Source organism: Eriocheir sinensis, chromosome 4 (assembly GCF_024679095.1).
Source record: "Eriocheir sinensis breed Jianghai 21 chromosome 4, ASM2467909v1, whole genome shotgun sequence".
NCBI classification, from domain to species: domain Eukaryota; kingdom Metazoa; phylum Arthropoda; class Malacostraca; order Decapoda; family Varunidae; genus Eriocheir; species Eriocheir sinensis.
This window is the reverse complement of record NC_066512.1, coordinates 3491349-3508553: the sequence shown is the minus strand read 5'-3', so window position 1 is coordinate 3508553 and position 17205 is coordinate 3491349.

Sequence of the window (17205 nt, the reverse complement as noted above, 5' to 3'; positions counted from 1 at the left end):
CAGAGTTGTATTTGAAAAGAGTTGGTGCGTATACATTTATCGCCTTTCAGTGTTCTTTCTCCTTCACACAATTCAGGACACTATTGGCGTATTCCTTAAGGGTTTGTGGTTGCGTTATATTGCCGTGCGTAGCTGACTGACTTACCATTTTAGTGTTTTTTTTTTCTCCTTTCTCCACTCCATAACTATTGTAAAAAGAGTTGGTGCATATTTTGTTTACCGTTTTCCAGTTCTCTTTTTCCTTTTTCCACTCCATAACTATTGTAAAAAGGGTTGGTGCATATGTTGTTTACCGTTTACAGGTCGCGGGAAGGTTAAGGAGGTGCAGGCTGCCTGGTGGTTTTCCTCTCTCCCTCTCTCTCCTGCGGTGTTCCCCTCACTTGATTGTTAGACTTAAGCCCCAAATACACTGCCGAATTTTGACCACGAACTTGACGCCGAATCAGTTCGTGGAAAAATTCGGCGACCGGTTCGCCGACATGATCAAGATTCTTACAGTTCGTGACCATTCGGTGACATGTCGGCGAATGCTCAAGCCAATTCGGGGACAATTCTGAGACATGTCGCCGACTATTCGGCGTCCATGTCGCCGAGCTAAAAATCTGAAATTTTAACATTTTTTTTGTCGCGGAATAACTGGTGACAAGTCTCCGAATTGTCTTCGCATGTCCCCCAAGTGTCGATGACATGTCGGGGACAATTCTCCGACAGTGCCAAGATTTCTGACAGCTGATCATCTGATGCCCATGTGGCATATAAAAGCACGGGAATCCGCGCCTACCTCATGGACCACTACAACACCCGGGGAGCAGTGGCCTGGCAGGACAGAATTGTGGGCGAGTAAATACCATGTGTGGTAATATGTGTGGTAATATGTATGATAGTATGTGTAATAAAATGTATAAATGTGACTTGTTTTTGTTTTGCTCTCCTACAAATATTTTAGAATGAATGAATGTTTACGTAATATTAATAAACAAACCAGTAAGTGAAAGAAGAATAAATTTAAATAAGTAAAAATGAAAAAAAGGTTAAATAATGGTAGAATAATGATATTAAGAAATAAATAAAGTAATAAATAGTAAATTAATTATGAAATAGATGAAATGTTAGTTCCATACCTATTTTATATATTCATGATTCTTCTTGTTTTTCATATTGTTTAGCATTTATTATTATAGTATTATTTTATTCCGGATATATATATATATATATATATATACATATATATATATATATATATATATATATATATATATATATATATATATATATATATATATATATATATATATATAGATATATATATAGATAGATAGATAGATAGATAGATAGATAGAGAGAGAGAGAGAGAGAGAGAGAGAGAGAGAGAGAGAGAGAGAGAGAGAGAGAGAGAGAGAGAGAGAGAGAGAGAGAGAGAGAGAGATAACATAAATAGAGATATAGATTAATAGATAGACAGATAGATAGATATATAGACAGACCCCGTGTACACCTTCCACCGCGACTCGTTTGCCGTGTCGTGATTAATTCGCCGAATATTCAGGGACATGTCCCCGAATAGTCTTGGCCATTCGACGACATGTCGGAGACATATCCCCGAATAGTCGGCTACATGTCGGCGACAAATTTGCCAATAAAATTAAAATTTCAACGGTCAAAATTCGGCGACAATTCGCCGAGCACCGCGAATCGGACGCCGAATTGTCTTGGACATGTCGGCGACATCTCGGCGACAATTCGGCGTCCATTTTGCATTCGTGCACATTCGGCGAACGGCCGCGAATTTTTCATGCAACATGAAACTTTCGTGGCGGTCGTGACCAACTGCCAAAAAGTGCGCGGTGGACGCAGACATGTCCCCGAACGGCCAAGAACAGGCAAGCAAGATGCCGAACTTGTCCACGACACAGGATAACTTGCATATTCGCGCACATTCGTGAACCAAAATTCGGCAGTGTATTTGGGGCTTTAGAAGACTAACAATGCTTACAGACAGACAGACAGACACAGGCAGACACACACACACACACACACACACACACACACACACACACACACACACACACACACACACACACACACACACACACACACACACACACACACACTTACTAACAGACTACTTAACTAATTAAGAAGCAAACACACACACACACACACACACACACACACACACACACACACACACACACACACACACACACACACACACACACACACACACCTTCAAGCCTGTCCACCCAGCAGTATTAATCGGGGGTTGTGTCCCGTCTCCTGGCATCTGTTCCCCTCTCTTTTAATTCCTTCCCCTTCTGTCTCTTTCCGGCATATGACCACAGATGTTGCGCCGACTAAACGAAACTTTCCAACTATAAACATCGTCATACATACACACCAACATACATACACACTCAAACATTCCTACATACACAAACACTCACTTGATGCCACTCCCAAAAGCCCTGCTCACACACACACACACACACACACACACACACATACACACACGCTGCTGCGGCAGCGGGTCAGTCTCGCAGTGATCCGCGGGAACGCAGCAGCGCTATGCCAGCAGCGCCCCACATAAGACCCAACTCGTCCTATATTTTGTTATTCTTTATGTATAATTCTTTAGTTTTTTGTATTATTTATCTGTAGTATAGTAAAAGATATGGTTGAGTGCCACAGTCATCGGCGTTCCGGCAGGGGCCGATGAATTGCATGAACAATCTAACCGATTGTTCCCATCGTAACCCTTCCTTCCGGATGGAGGAGGCTCTAAACACACACACACACACACACACACACACACACACACACACACACACACACACACACACACACACACACACACACACACAGAGACACACACACACACACACACACACACACACACACACACACACACACACACACACACACACACACACACACACAGCTCTACCTACCTACCTACCTACCAACCTATAGACATACATACTAACTTTTTACTTCCCTCTAATCCCCCATCTTTCTTTACCTTTCTCAAAAAATAGAAAACGTAGCGCTCTCTTCACATTTTCAAGGCAGACTAAACCAAGCCTCTCCCCTCCACTAGCCCTTCTTCCCCTCTCCCTACAGTGTTCCGCCTTAGCACTCCAATCTACTTATATGCATACATACATACATACACACACACTCGCCGGTGTATTCTTAAATCCGGCCGTAAAGGAGAGAGGAGAGACTTCAAGCGGCCTTGAGCGTATTTCCTCCCTGGCGCTCCATTTCCTCCCCCGACAAACGCCCCCACTCCTCCTCCTCCTCCTCCTCCAGATGCCAGGCCGCCACGAAGCCACTCGGGAAGTAAAATATTGCCACTCCTTCTCTATCTACCTTCAGACTCTTTCTGCTCCTCCTCCTCCCACTTCTTGCTGTTCCCCTTTCTTTCGTTTTCTCGTTCCCGACGCCCTCTCTCTCTCTCTCTCTCTCTCTCTCTCACACACACACACACACACACACACACACACACACACACACACACACACACACACACACACACACACACACACACACACACACACACACGTTGGATACTCTTATAAATATACAAATATCAAGTTAATGAGGATGTTGAGGCTTGGCTGCAATTAAAGACAAGATTAATTAAAAGAAACGATTAGGAAAGGATAAAATGATCAGTGCGGTGGATTAGTACGAGTCAGAGAGAGAAACTGAGGGTGAGAGAGACAAACAGACGGACAAAAACAGAGAGAGAGAGAGAGAGAGAGAGAGAGAGAGAGAGAGAGAGAGAGAGAGAGAGAGAGAGAGAGAGAGAGAGAGAGAGAGAGAGAGAGAGAGAGAGAGAGAGAGAGAGAGAGAGAGAGAGAGAGAGAGTGGTCGTTGTTTCGAATAGCCGCCCGGCGGTGGGGTCGTGTGGGGTGAGTGAGGTCATAAACAGGGCCGTGAAGTATGGCCGCGGTCAGGGGGCGGGCGCGGGGCGGGCCAAGGCAACATAGAGGCCGTATTACTAAACATTTCGTCGCCCAAGTTCACATAATTGCCAAGGTTTTGCTTTCGTAGGAGTTGTGGGTTTATGCAGGAGTAGTTTTATGATCCTGGTGGTAGTTTGACCCTTCTTCTGCACCATGAACCTAAAGAAACATGCATTAGAGCCCGATTGATCCCCTCTTTGACCTTTAGAAATAGCTGATGTAAGGAGCGAAAGTGTCTTATAATACCGACCCTTAGTCAGGATGGGGTGGAGTGTATGGCCGTTACTGTCCACGAGAGCCACGGCCCCGCGCTGGGCTGGGCCGAGAACCTGACGGGGGAGTGTTGTAGTGTGTGTGTGTGTGTGTGTGTGTGTGTGTGGCGACGTGGTGCCCTCACACACACACACACACACACACACACACACACACACACACACACACACACATACACACAGCAGTTCTTTGTTCGCCTCTCAGCCACTCGAAACAACGCCGCGAAAAGACCTTCAAACTGTGAGTGAAGGGAAATACTGCTGCTACTGTTACGACCTCCGCTGCTACTACTGCTACTACTACTGCTACTACTACTACTACTACTACTACTATTACTACTTACTACTACTACTGCTACTACTACTACTACTACTACTACTACTACTACTACTACTACTACTACTACTACTACTACTACTACTACTACTACTACTACTACTACTACTACTACTACTACTACTACTACTACTACTACTACTACTACTACTACTACTACTACTACTACTACTACCTACTACTACTACTAATAATAATAATAATACTTCTACTACCGTTCCCTCTATCTAATTTATCCCTTTCCACCCCATCCCTGACTCTCCTTCCCTTTATCCCGCGACCTGTATAGAGAGTCAGAGAAGGCTATGCAGTACCCTTTACCTGCCGCCGGGGGCTTTACGGGCGGCAGGAAGTTGAGAAAGGAGCAGCGAACTTCTACGAATGGGGACGTTAGTTGCAGGAGTGAGTTGAATGTGAAGAACAACGAGAGGAACTTGCTCTTTATGGGACAGGCTCATTCTTTCCCTTTCCACGGCTGGCACGCGTGACTGGCAGCTGCACTGGATTGGGTATAGCAGCGTGGAAGGGAAAGTACTGCATAGGTTCGGCGTGTGTGTGTTACTGAACTGTTACTGTAAGGAAAAAGAGATTAGAGGGGAGGAAGGAGAAGAGGAAGGAGAAATGGAAAAGGATGAAGAAAACAGAAAATGATGATAAAGTATGAATGGAGGAAAGGAGAAGAAAATGACAAAATGAGAAGGAGGAGGATGATAAGGCTTGATGGTACATAAGACTGGTTTGGGATGTTGGTCCATACTTTTAAACGTATCGGGCCTCCATTACAACCATTTCCAAAGGCCACAGACAAGATTAACCGGGTTTTACATAAGAACATGTGAACATCACCTCCCCTCTTTCTCCTCCTCTTTCTCCTCTCCCTCTTCTTCCTCCTCCTCCCTCTCATCGACCTCCACTCCCTCTTTCTCCCCCTTCTTTTCTGCCGTTCCCTTCCCATCCTCCTTCTCCTCTAATTTCTAACTGAATATATACAAGGGTGGGTTGAAAAATTCGAGGAGTGTTGCTATCGTGATTAAATTTGACATACTTAAAGTTTTGAGTCTTCTTCATTAATGACTGTATTCTTTCTTTCCAGGTAAACCTACATCTGATGGTCAAAGGAAGTCTTCAAAAGTGAGTAGTATCGAATCCTCTTGAAAACGGATTAAATTCTTGCTCTGGCTGTCCTGGGGTGTTGAGTAGCTCTCTTTCTTCGTACGCAAATGTCTATCTAAGAAGTATTGCACTGCTTCGGCGCCTGTGTTGATGAGGATAAGTATTGATGGTGTATAAGGCTGATTATGGATTTAGGGCTACTTTCACAGTTCGCCATGATGGGTTGGCAAGCCTCCAAACCAATACCAAAGACTTCAAAAATTCCTTGTATAGTGTTTGGCGTTCATGTTTAGGTTAAGAAATTTGAAGAAACCGTGCGGGAAATTTCTTGTGTTTCTGGTGTTGCGTCGAAAACCTAACCGCTGTGGAGTGTGGAAGACTGAAGAGTTTGGCTCGGGCGATTACAGAGCCACTGTGATGGACTGTGCTACTTGTCCTTAGTCTTGTGTGTTAGGTTGTCTTGTATTGGGTAGATTTCTTCCGCGTACTGTGTTATTTCAAGCGTTATCCTCATCGTCTCTTTTAAAGCCTTTCAACCCAAGGGAAGTGTGCCTCGACCTGCTAGAAATACAAAGTCTATCAACAATAATTAAAATATAAAAAATAATTAATAAGATAAATCAGATAATCAACACAAGAGGGGCGTGCCTCGATCTGCTAAAAATGCAAATCCTTCCAACAATAAATAAATGAAAATAAAAAAAACTATAAAATAAATAAGATAAATAAGTAGATAAATGGATGAACATAAAGCCTTTCAACACAAAGGAAAGTGTGCCTCAATCTGCAATAAATGCAAAGCCTTTCTACAATAAATATAAAAAAAAATGAAAATTGGTACATACAACAAATAAAACCGATAATTAAATAAATAAATAAAGATAAAAAAAGGATTTCAACACGAGAGAAGTCGTAATAAAATGCCTTTCAACAGTGAATAAAAATAAAAGACAATTAAATAAAGAGATAGATAGACGATAGCTAAATAGCCTTCACCCACAAGAGCAGTCAGCCTCAGTCTACTAACAATAAAAAAGAACTTCACTCAACTCAACCAACTAATTAAAAAAATAATAATAATATCAATAATCCTGTTCATTACAACCATACTCAAATTTATCACCGGGCCCGAAATGTTGTATTAAAATGTGTGTTTGTAGTGAATCCGTAATCAGGAGAGAGAGAGAGAGAGAGAGAGAGAGAGAGAGAGAGAGAGAGAGAGAGAGAGAGAGAGAGAGAGAGAGAGAGAGAGAGAGAGAGAGAGAGAGTTGCCTGTCACGTCCAATATATATAGCAGAGGTGACAGTTATGACGTACCTGGCAACTCCAATTTTACCGGACGAATGCGAGGCTGCCACACGGATAAATATTTGAGGGCTGCGTGACTGGCTGCATCGTCCCGTGCTGGGGGGTCGGTGCTGCCGGTGCTGGGGCTTCCTGGGCGAGACTTGGACTAATATGCAATGTGCCACGAAATGAACGGCTGCAGTAGTGTGAGTCCTCCCGAAATTGGCCCTTCTTTCAGCCACCTCTTTGGATTCTTGTTAGGTGCAGCGAGTTGCGTGCGTCTTTTATTATTGTTTCTTTTCTGTTGTGCCCTTGAGCTGTCTCCTTTGTTGTAAAACACACACACACACACACACACACACACACACACACACACACACACACACACACACACACACACACACACACACACACACACACACACACACACACACACACACACACACACACACACACACACACACACACACACACACACACACACACACACACACACACACACACACACACACACACACACACACACACACACACACACACACACACACACACACACACACACACACACACACACACACACACACACACACACACACACACACACACACACACACACACACACACACACACACACACACACACACACACACACACACACAACAAACAACTTATAAATTCACACAGAGTACATCGGAGAACTAGTCAAAATCGTAGTTCTTGATGGAATAATTTCATAAGTGTTAATTTAGGACTTTTGACAGCTTACATTTTTCCTTCTAAGCTCAGCAGCGGTCCATTAGTTCGTTAAGGGACAAGAGGATTATAAGAATAGTTTATAAGAATAGTTTGGTCTGCTGGTGATGATTTACAGCGGCAGTTCTGAATGCATATTGATTTCAGGTGATCGAGTGTCGTCTATTTACTCCTGATGTCTATTTCAGGTGATCGAGTGTCGTCCATTTTACTCCTGATGTCTATTTCAGGTGATCGAGTGTCGTCTATTTATTCCTGATGTCTATTTCAGGTGATCGAGTGTCGTCCATTTTACTCCTGATGTCTATTTCAGGTGATCGAGTGTCGTCCATTTTACTCCTGATGTCTATTTCAGGTGATCGAGTGTCGTCCATTTTACTCCTGATGTCTATTTCAGGTGATCGAGTGTCGTCCATTTTACTCCTGATGTCTATTTCAGGTGATCGAGTGTCGTCCATTTTACTCCTGATGTCTATTTCAGGTGATCGAGTGTCGTCCATTTTACTCCTGATGTCTATTTCAGGTGATCGAGTGTCGTCCATTTTACTCCTGATGTCTATTTCAGGTGATCGAGTGTCGTCCATTTTACTCCTGATGTCTATTTCAGGTGATCGAGTGCACATGTCGTCCATTTTACTCCTTATGTCTGTTTTACGTGACTGGGTCGGAGGAATCTGTTCGCATTTGTGTCCTTCATAAATTATTCGCATGATACTTTGTTTACTTCACACTACATAACCCGCTGGCCAGTATTAGGAGTCACTATGTTAGACTTGATTTATGTTTTGTTTTGTTTCGTTTTTGTTTGCTAGTTTTCGTCGATTTCTGTGTGCCGTGTTTCGTACCAGATTACACGTGTATGGTCAACTTGAATGACTTTGCGAGGGTTTTAGATGTATTCGACTTGAACTCTTTCAAGAGGAGAGTATCAAGGCACCTCCACCCGAAATTGACCTCTCTTTTGGCCACTCCTTATTTTTCTCTTTTATAGGAGCATCGATTAGCGGGCTTTTCTTTCTTCACTTTCTTTTTGTTGCCCTTGAGCTGCTTCCTTTACTGTAAAAATTCCTTTAATGTAAAAAAAAAAAATAGTGAAGCTTTTAGCATATACGTATTTTAAATTTTATGGAAACTGTGGTCAATGAACTCTGTCTGTCTCTGTAGTGTGACTGTGTCCAGGAATCTGCTCACATTTATATCCTTCATAAATTAGGAACTTTAATACTTTACTTTGTTAATATGACACTACATAAGACCAGCGGACCAGTATTAAGAGTCACTTTGATACTATTTTCCAGTTGATGTCTGTGCAGCGTGACTGTGTTGGGAATCTGGTCGGATTTGTGTACTTCATATATTAGGTATTTTGATACTTTATATACTTTGTTTATTTGGCACGACTCTAGACCAGTGAAACAGTATTAATAGTCACATTGATGCTTCTTAACTTGACATCATATAACACAAGATAAATCAGTGTGGGGATGGTGTGTGTGTGTGTGTGTGTGTGTGTGTGTGTGTGTGTGTGTGTGTGCGGGCATTCCTTCACCTCTATTCACACGCCACCCAATCGTTCATCACATCGACAGCCTTAATTTCTGTCCGCCATTCAAAGCCATCGCGATACCTGAGCCGTCCAGCCGTCACGCGGACACCTGTAGCCCGGCTCCCACGCGACGCTGTTTACCAAGTCAACACTCGCCGGTCCTTCATCAACGGAACTGCGAAAGGTCAGGAACCCTCGCGATCCATCCCTTGCCCGGCCAGAGCGAGGCTGTGAACGGATTGGATGAACGTTCCTGCCCATGAAAATACGCCTCTATACTACACTTTTTGCTGCTGGGTATTTGCACTAATTTATAGATACGTTTTTTTTTAATAGCGTAGAACTAGACTGACAGACAGATAGTAAAAAGTGGGAAAGTATTAAGGAAAGGTCATGTTAGGTGAGTTAATGATAGGCTAGATTGGGTTAGGTCATGTTAGTTTAGGTTAGATTGATTTGGTTAGGATAGGTTAGGAGACAGAGAGCCGGAGAAAGATAGACGGAGAAAAGACGTGATGGAAAAAAGACAGACGGAGAGAAGATAAAATAAGAAGAGACAGACGAAGTAAAGATGGACAGAAAACAAAAGTATCAAAGACTCCCGCCAGACGCCGTTGCCATGGATATAGGCGGAGAAAGAGGCCGGAAGAAAGAGTTGAATTAGTTAGAAGTTGCTGGTAAGGAGAAGCTGGTCGGCCGTGTGTTCTTCAGAAGGAAGGAGAACAAGGGGAAAGTATCAAAGACTCCCGCAAGACACCGCCCCCATAAAGAGAGACGGGGAGAGAGGCCGGAAAAAGAATGATCGAATTAGTTAGGAGAAGATGTTAAGAAGTTTGTCGGCCGTGTATTATCGAGGAGTGTTTACTTTTAGGACAAAGGAGACAAAACAAAAGGAAAAGTAGTATCAAAGACGCCCGCAAGACGCTATTCCCATAAAGAGAGACGGAGAGAGAGGCCGGAAACAGAATGATCGAATTAGTTAGAAGTTCGTGGTTAGGGGAAGCTTGTCGGCCGTGTGTTTACTTTCCCCGAGTGTTTACTTTTAAGGGCAAAGGAGACAGAACATAGAGAAAGGAAAGTACCATAGACGCTCACATGACACTGCCCCCATAATTATAGATAGACGAAGAAAATAATAAGAACTAGACGGAGAGGAAACAGACGGAGAGGCGGACAAAAGACAGTGAAAGGTAGGAGAAAGGAAATGATCAAAGACTCCCGCAAGACTCTGTTCCCATAAAAGATTGACGGAAAAAGAGCGATCGAGTTAGGAGACCCTGTTGGTTAGAAGCTGGTCGGCCGTGTACGAGGAGACAGAACAAGGAAACAAGTATCAAAGACTCCAAGACGCCACTACCATAACGAAAGGCGGAGAAAGAGTCCAGAAAAGAGCGATCGAGTTAGCTGAAGGGAAGGAAGTAAAGTGAGATTAGAGTACCGCGAACTATAGGAGAAAAGAAATTACCAAAGACTCCCACAAGACGCCGTTACCATAAAATTGACGAAAAAAGAGGCCGAAAAACGAGCGATCGAGTTAGCTGAAGGGAAGGAAGTAAACTGAAAGAAGATTACCGTAATCTATAGGAGAAAAAAATTACCAGAGACTCCCACAAGACGCTGTTCTCATAAAGATAGATGGAGAAAGGCCGGAAAAGATCGACTGAATGAGTTAAAAGAAGGTGATGATTAGAAGCAGGTCGGCCGTGTATTCTTCAGAAGAAGTATCAAAGACTCCCTCAAGACGCCGCCCTCATGATAATAGTCGGAGGAGGAGACCGGGCAAAGAGCGACCGAGTTAGCTAAAGGGAAGGATGCAAACCGAGACCAGAGTACCGTGACGCGCAACCCTCAAGAAGTTCCGCTTTGATATGACTTTCCGGCTTCTGTAAAGACTCGCGCAACAAAGTGACAGAAAAATTACACCTCGGAGTGAGCGTCGACTTCTCTTGGCAGCAGACGAGGCAAGAAAGGAGGGAACGGGGAAGTTTCTGGGAAGGGCGAGGCATGGAGCAGGAAGGGCCGATTGTAGCCTCCGATGGTGTATACTCAGGTCGGTTTTCTCAGACGCCTCCACTCCTCACGTCAACTGTTTCCAAAGGCCGAAAAGGAGGTTGATTGGGCTTTCATGAGTGGAAAAGAAGATTAGTCGGGTTTTCATGAGTGCTTTTCCACGGTCATGGTACAGAAGAAGGATCAAACTACCACCAGGGTCATAAAAGTACCCCAGGAAATGCCACACACACCTACGAAAGCCTTGTCAAATATGAGTGCTTAGGGACCGGAATGTTTAAGAATATGACCCTCAGACGCTTCCACCTTTCATGTCAACTATTTCCAAAGGCCGAAGAGGAGATTAATCGGGCTTTCATGAGTGCTTTTCCACGGTCATGGTACAGAAGAAGGGTCAAACTACCACCAGGGTCATAAAAGTACCCCTGGAAATGCCCCAAACTCCTAAGAAAGCCTTGTCAAGTATGTGTTCTTGGGGCCCGAATTGTTTAAGAACATGACCCTTACCCTCACTTTTCTTCCCTTGCTTGTGTGGGGTGGCGCTTCCTCCTCCTCCTCCTCTTCTTCTTTTTCCTCCTCCTCCTTGCAAGACCGTGGAAGTTGCGAGGAGGATGGAGAAGGGAAGCATTATATTGGCGGAAGATTTCAAGGGATCGCTGAAGGAGGCTGTGCGGCTCTAAAGTTTACAGATGAGCTCCTGAGCTCGACACAGTGATGAGGGGCGGGAAGTGGCGAGCAGCAAGTGGCGGGTAGGGAGGCGGCGGGGAGGGAGGCATAGTCCTGAACTGTAGTAAGTGTTGAAAGCCCGGCCCGGTGTAGGTCAGGTTAGGTTAGGTTATAGTTTGGTTAGGTTAAGTTTGATTGGGATAAGTTTGATTGGGTTACGTCAGGTTAGGTTAGACTGGGTAAGGTCTGGTTAGGTTAATCTACGATAGGTTTGATTGGAGTTAGGCTAGGTTAGTTAAAGTTAGGTTAGGTTACATGTTGGGTTAGGTCAAGTTAGGTTTTTTTTTTTTTTTTTTTTTTTACAGCAAAGGAGACAGCTCAAGGGCACAAAAAAGTAAACATTAATAAAAAAAAAGCCCGCTACTCGCTGCTCCTAAAAAAGAAACAAAAGAGGTGGCCGAAAGATAAGTCAGTTTCGGGAGGAGAGGTGTCCTGATACCCTCCTCTTGAAAGAGTTCAAGTCGTAGGCAGGAGGAAATACAGATGAAGGAAGATTGTTCCAGAGTTTACCAGCGTGAGGGATGAAAGAGTGAAGATGTTGGTTAACTCTTGCATAAGGGGTTTGGACAGTATAGGGATGAGCATGAGTAGAAAGTCGAGTGCAGCGGGGCCGCGGGAGGGGGGGAGGCATGCAGTTAGCAAGTTCAGAAGAGCAGTCAGCGTGGAAATATCGATAGAAGATAGAAAGAGAGGCAACATTGCGGCGGAATTTAAGAGGTAGAAGACTATCAGTATGAGGAGGAGAGCTGATGAGACGAAGAGCCTTTGCCTCCACTCTGTCCAGAAGAGCTGTGTGAGTGGAGCCCCCCCACACATGAGATGCATACTCCATACGAGGGCGGACAAGGCCCCTGTATATGGACAGCAACTGTGCAGGGGAGAAGAACTGGCGGAGACGGTACAGAACGCCCAGCCTCGAGGAAGCTGATTTAGTAAGTTTGGTTGTAGTTAGGTTAGTTAAGGTTTAGTAGGTTTGGTTGTAGTTAGGTTAGTTAAGGTTAGGATAAACTGGGTCAGTTGAGGTTGGGGTAGATTGGGTTAGGTTAGGTTAGGTTAGAATAAGTTAGGACAAGCTAGGTTAGATTAGTTAAGGTTAGGTTAGGTTAGCTGAGGTCAGCTTAGCTGGTTCAGGGTAGGGTAGATTGGGCTAGGTCAGGTTAGGTTAAATAAGGGTAGAACAGGACTTTTTGCCGGGAAATACAATGAAAATAATTCAGAGAGCATCATGTGATTAAGTCAGATTAGAGTGGGCCAAGTTAGGTCTTTACCTGTACATACTGCCGATAAATACATGATAATAGAATAAAATGAAATAGAATAAAATGGAATGGAATAATAGAATAAAATAGAATAGAATAAAATAATAAAATGAGAATAAGTAGAATAGAATTACGTTATTAGTCACCCAGGGCTCAGGGGCTCGAGGTGGTGCCAATCTTGCATACTCTTCGGAAATATGCGGCCGAGAGAGAGAGAGAGAGAGAGAGAGAGAGAGAGAGAGAGAGAGAGAGAGAGAGAGAGAGAGAGAGAGAGAGAGAGAGAGAGAGAGAGAGAGAGTGTGTGTGTGTGTGTGTGTGTGTGTCTGGTGGAGGAGAAAGGAAGCACTCACCATAGGGGTCCGCTAATCCTCGCTGAGTTAGGTAATATAAAAGACATGATTCACGCCAACAAAACGGATTTAGATGGAGGAGCAGGCACTCACTCTGGGGTTCTATTTATCCTTGCTGTAGCGTGGATTAACAACGCCGCCTACTAATGCCCCGCCATATGTTTCCTGGGAGGCTGCTGTTAGTGTGTGTGTGTGTGTGTGTGTGTGGACGGGATGATAGAGAGTGGACTAGCGCTGGCTTATACTAGATTTATGGACAGAATGGGAGAGTTTCCGTGTTAATAATAGTTCAGTGTGAAATAAAAGTTAAGAATATTTAGATGTATAGATGAAGATGGAATAGAGTGGATGAGTGCAATTTACAGACGGAATGGGATTGTTTCTGGGTGGAGAGTTCAATGTGGAAAAAAAAGGTAAGAATATGATGGTTGTGCATTACTGGAGTATTAAGACAGAGTAGGATAGTTTGCGTGATTATAAGTCGAAAACAGTTAAAAATAGGCAGGTGAAGATGAAATAGGCTGATCAAATTATGCGGTACTATTTTATTTACAAGCAGAATAGGGTGTGTAATTATTGAAAGAATGGGATATTGTCTGTAATTATTGCAAGTGGATAAAGAGGTAAAATTACTGAAGATGAAATACTGAGCGAGTTCTACCTGACGAGAGTTTACAGACAGAATGCTATAGTGTCCGTGTGTTGAGGTATTTGTGGAAGAAAAGTAAGAATATGAAAGTAAAGTGAGATAGAGGAGAGGATCTTCACATCAGTACAATTCATAGACGTAATGGGATAGTTTGTGTATTTATGAGGATGAAATAATGGGCGAAATTTGCATGATTATTAGAACTTACAGACGGAGTGGGAGAGTACCAAGACTGACCTCTCCACCCGAAGCTGACCTCTCCTCTGACCTCTCGTACATTTTTTTTAGCGGACTTTTTTGTTGCTGTTATTGTTTTTTCTTTTTTACCTTGAGCTGCCTCCCTTGCTGTATAAAAATAGAGATTGCGTATTTACAAGAAGAAAATAGATAAAATGCGTAGATAGATGTTGAAATAGAGTAAACGAGTTAGCATTACTAGAATTAAAAGACAAAATATGGTAGTGTATGTAATTGTAAAAAAAAAAGTAGAATATATTGGTGGAGACGGTATAGAGAGGATGAATTCTGCGGTATATCAGAGTAAACAGGTTAGCAGTACTATAATTTAAAGACAAAATATGATAGTGTGTATAATTGTAAACGAAAATAGTATAAATATATTGGTGGAGACAATGTAGAGAGGATGAATTTTTCACAATAGTCATTAGAGTAGACAAGTTAGCATTACTAGAATTTAAAGACAGAATAGGATAGTTTATGTCATTTTAAGTGAAAATAAAGTTGAAATACAAAGGTGGAGATGGTACAGAAAAGATGAATTATTTTGCTTTACTACAATTTAAAAGGCCAACAGAATATGAAGTTTCCTCCATTCGTTCATTCTTCATTTTTCACAGGGAATAAACGCTAAATACCACGATAAGGTTGCGCATAAAGTAGTATATAAATGAGTATAGAGTTCGTATGTGTTATATTTTTGACCCTTCTTTTGTATTAAATCAACTCTTTTTATCACTCATTAATTACTCAATAAATGATCTCACCGTCTCGTATCCTTGGTAGCGTGATCCGGCTTAAGTTGATATTGGAGACTGGTGTTCGGGGATAAACAAGGGAAAAAGAAAATATACATTTATTTAAAATTAAATGAAAGTAATTGCCTTACGCAATATTCTATGTTCAGACGATCATAACACTGGCATATTCAGCAATGGATGCAGCATATGACAAATGACATGTCTTAAACATAATACTACAATATGTGCTCAGATGTTGCCAATAATAATAACACTCATCGTTCCACAAGCAGTGGTTTGTAGCTCTCTGCCTACATCACAATCATTATGTACTCTCTTCCCAAAATCCTAATAACACATTCCTATAGTATAATCTACTACAAGTCACGGAAACACCAAATTATACCACACCCAGTGGTTTTACCTTTGCTTTACATCGCAAACAAATAATCACAGTCCTGTCCCACTCACAATCCTACTTCACATCTCCTACATTATAATCTCCAGGACAATACAGTCGGTTTCCCTTAGATTCTCGAATTTCTACTCACGATTAAGATCACAACAGCCATTCTCGGCTGAGTGAGTAGCAGGTCTGCTTGAGGCGAGAACCAAGCTCGGTGTGATCCTACCACTGATTTCTAGGTTACATTTTTCTTTGCTTTAGGCGGACTTACATCCTTGACACGCCTTAATTTTCTACATAACCAATGGCCAATACTTCCTGTCACACCCATCTGCTCGCTCATTATGTTGTATTGTTTTACTTCTGCTATTCCTGATTCAGTCTTAAGACTCCCACAGCGATTTTTCTGTTAAATATTGGCTCATAACATGTCGCCACGACTGACGTCACGGGTCAGAGTCTTTTTCAATGGTTGTTCACACTTTCTGACCACGCCTACTGGGTATCTGTTTTCTGTATCTGAGTCTGGGTATCTGTTTTCCTGTACCCTCGTTGTTTCCCCTCTTTTGTACTTGAGATGTTTACACTGTTATATATGTCACCCTTCTTGTTAGTGTTTGTCCTGTCAGATGTTTACACAGTTGTATATCTCTCATTCCTCTCTGAGTATCTGTTTTCCTTTATCCTCGTTGTTTCCCTCCTTGTTAGTGTTTGTCCTATGAGATGTTTACACAGTTGTATATCTCTCATTCCTCTCTGGGTATCTGTTTTCCTTCATCCTCGTTGTTTCCCTCCTTGTTAGTGTTTGTCCTATGAAATGTTTACACAGTTGTATATCTGTCACCCTACTTGTTAGTGTTTGTCCTGTCAGATGTTTACTCTGTACTGTTATGGCTATTCCTCTTGTTTGTTCGTTTTCTGGTTCCCGACATATAGAGGGAGATCAATTCTTCATTACTAGACTATATACAGACAAACAATATATTTTTTCCTCCCTTCGCCCGTTGTTTGTTGTTTTCGCCGCGGGGCCAAGCGATAGACGCCATAATAAGCCTAGTGGAATTACTGCTGTTCGATGCTTCCTAAACTTTTTTCGCTTTACATCCTTCCTTCCTTCCGCTTGTTCAGTGTTGTGTGTGTGTGGAATAGGAAGGGCGGAATGTACGTGGCTGGATAGATAGATAGATAAATAGACTGGTAGGTAGATAGACAGATAGAAAGATAGATAGATAGACACATAGATAGAAAGATAGGTAGATAGACAGGCAGTTAGATAGATAGATAGGTAGGTAAAAAGATAGGTAGATAGATGGATAGATAGATAAATAGGTATATATATATATATATATATATATATATATATATATATATATATATATATATATATATATATATATATATATATATATATATTTTTTTTTTTTTTTTTTACGTTGTTGCCTATTGCGCCGGTAGGCATCTTCCCGGTGGGGCCTGATGGTCGGCCCAAGGCTTCTTCCAGGTGGGGCCTGATGGTCGGCCCAGCCCGTTCTGGCGCAGGCGAGTGTTT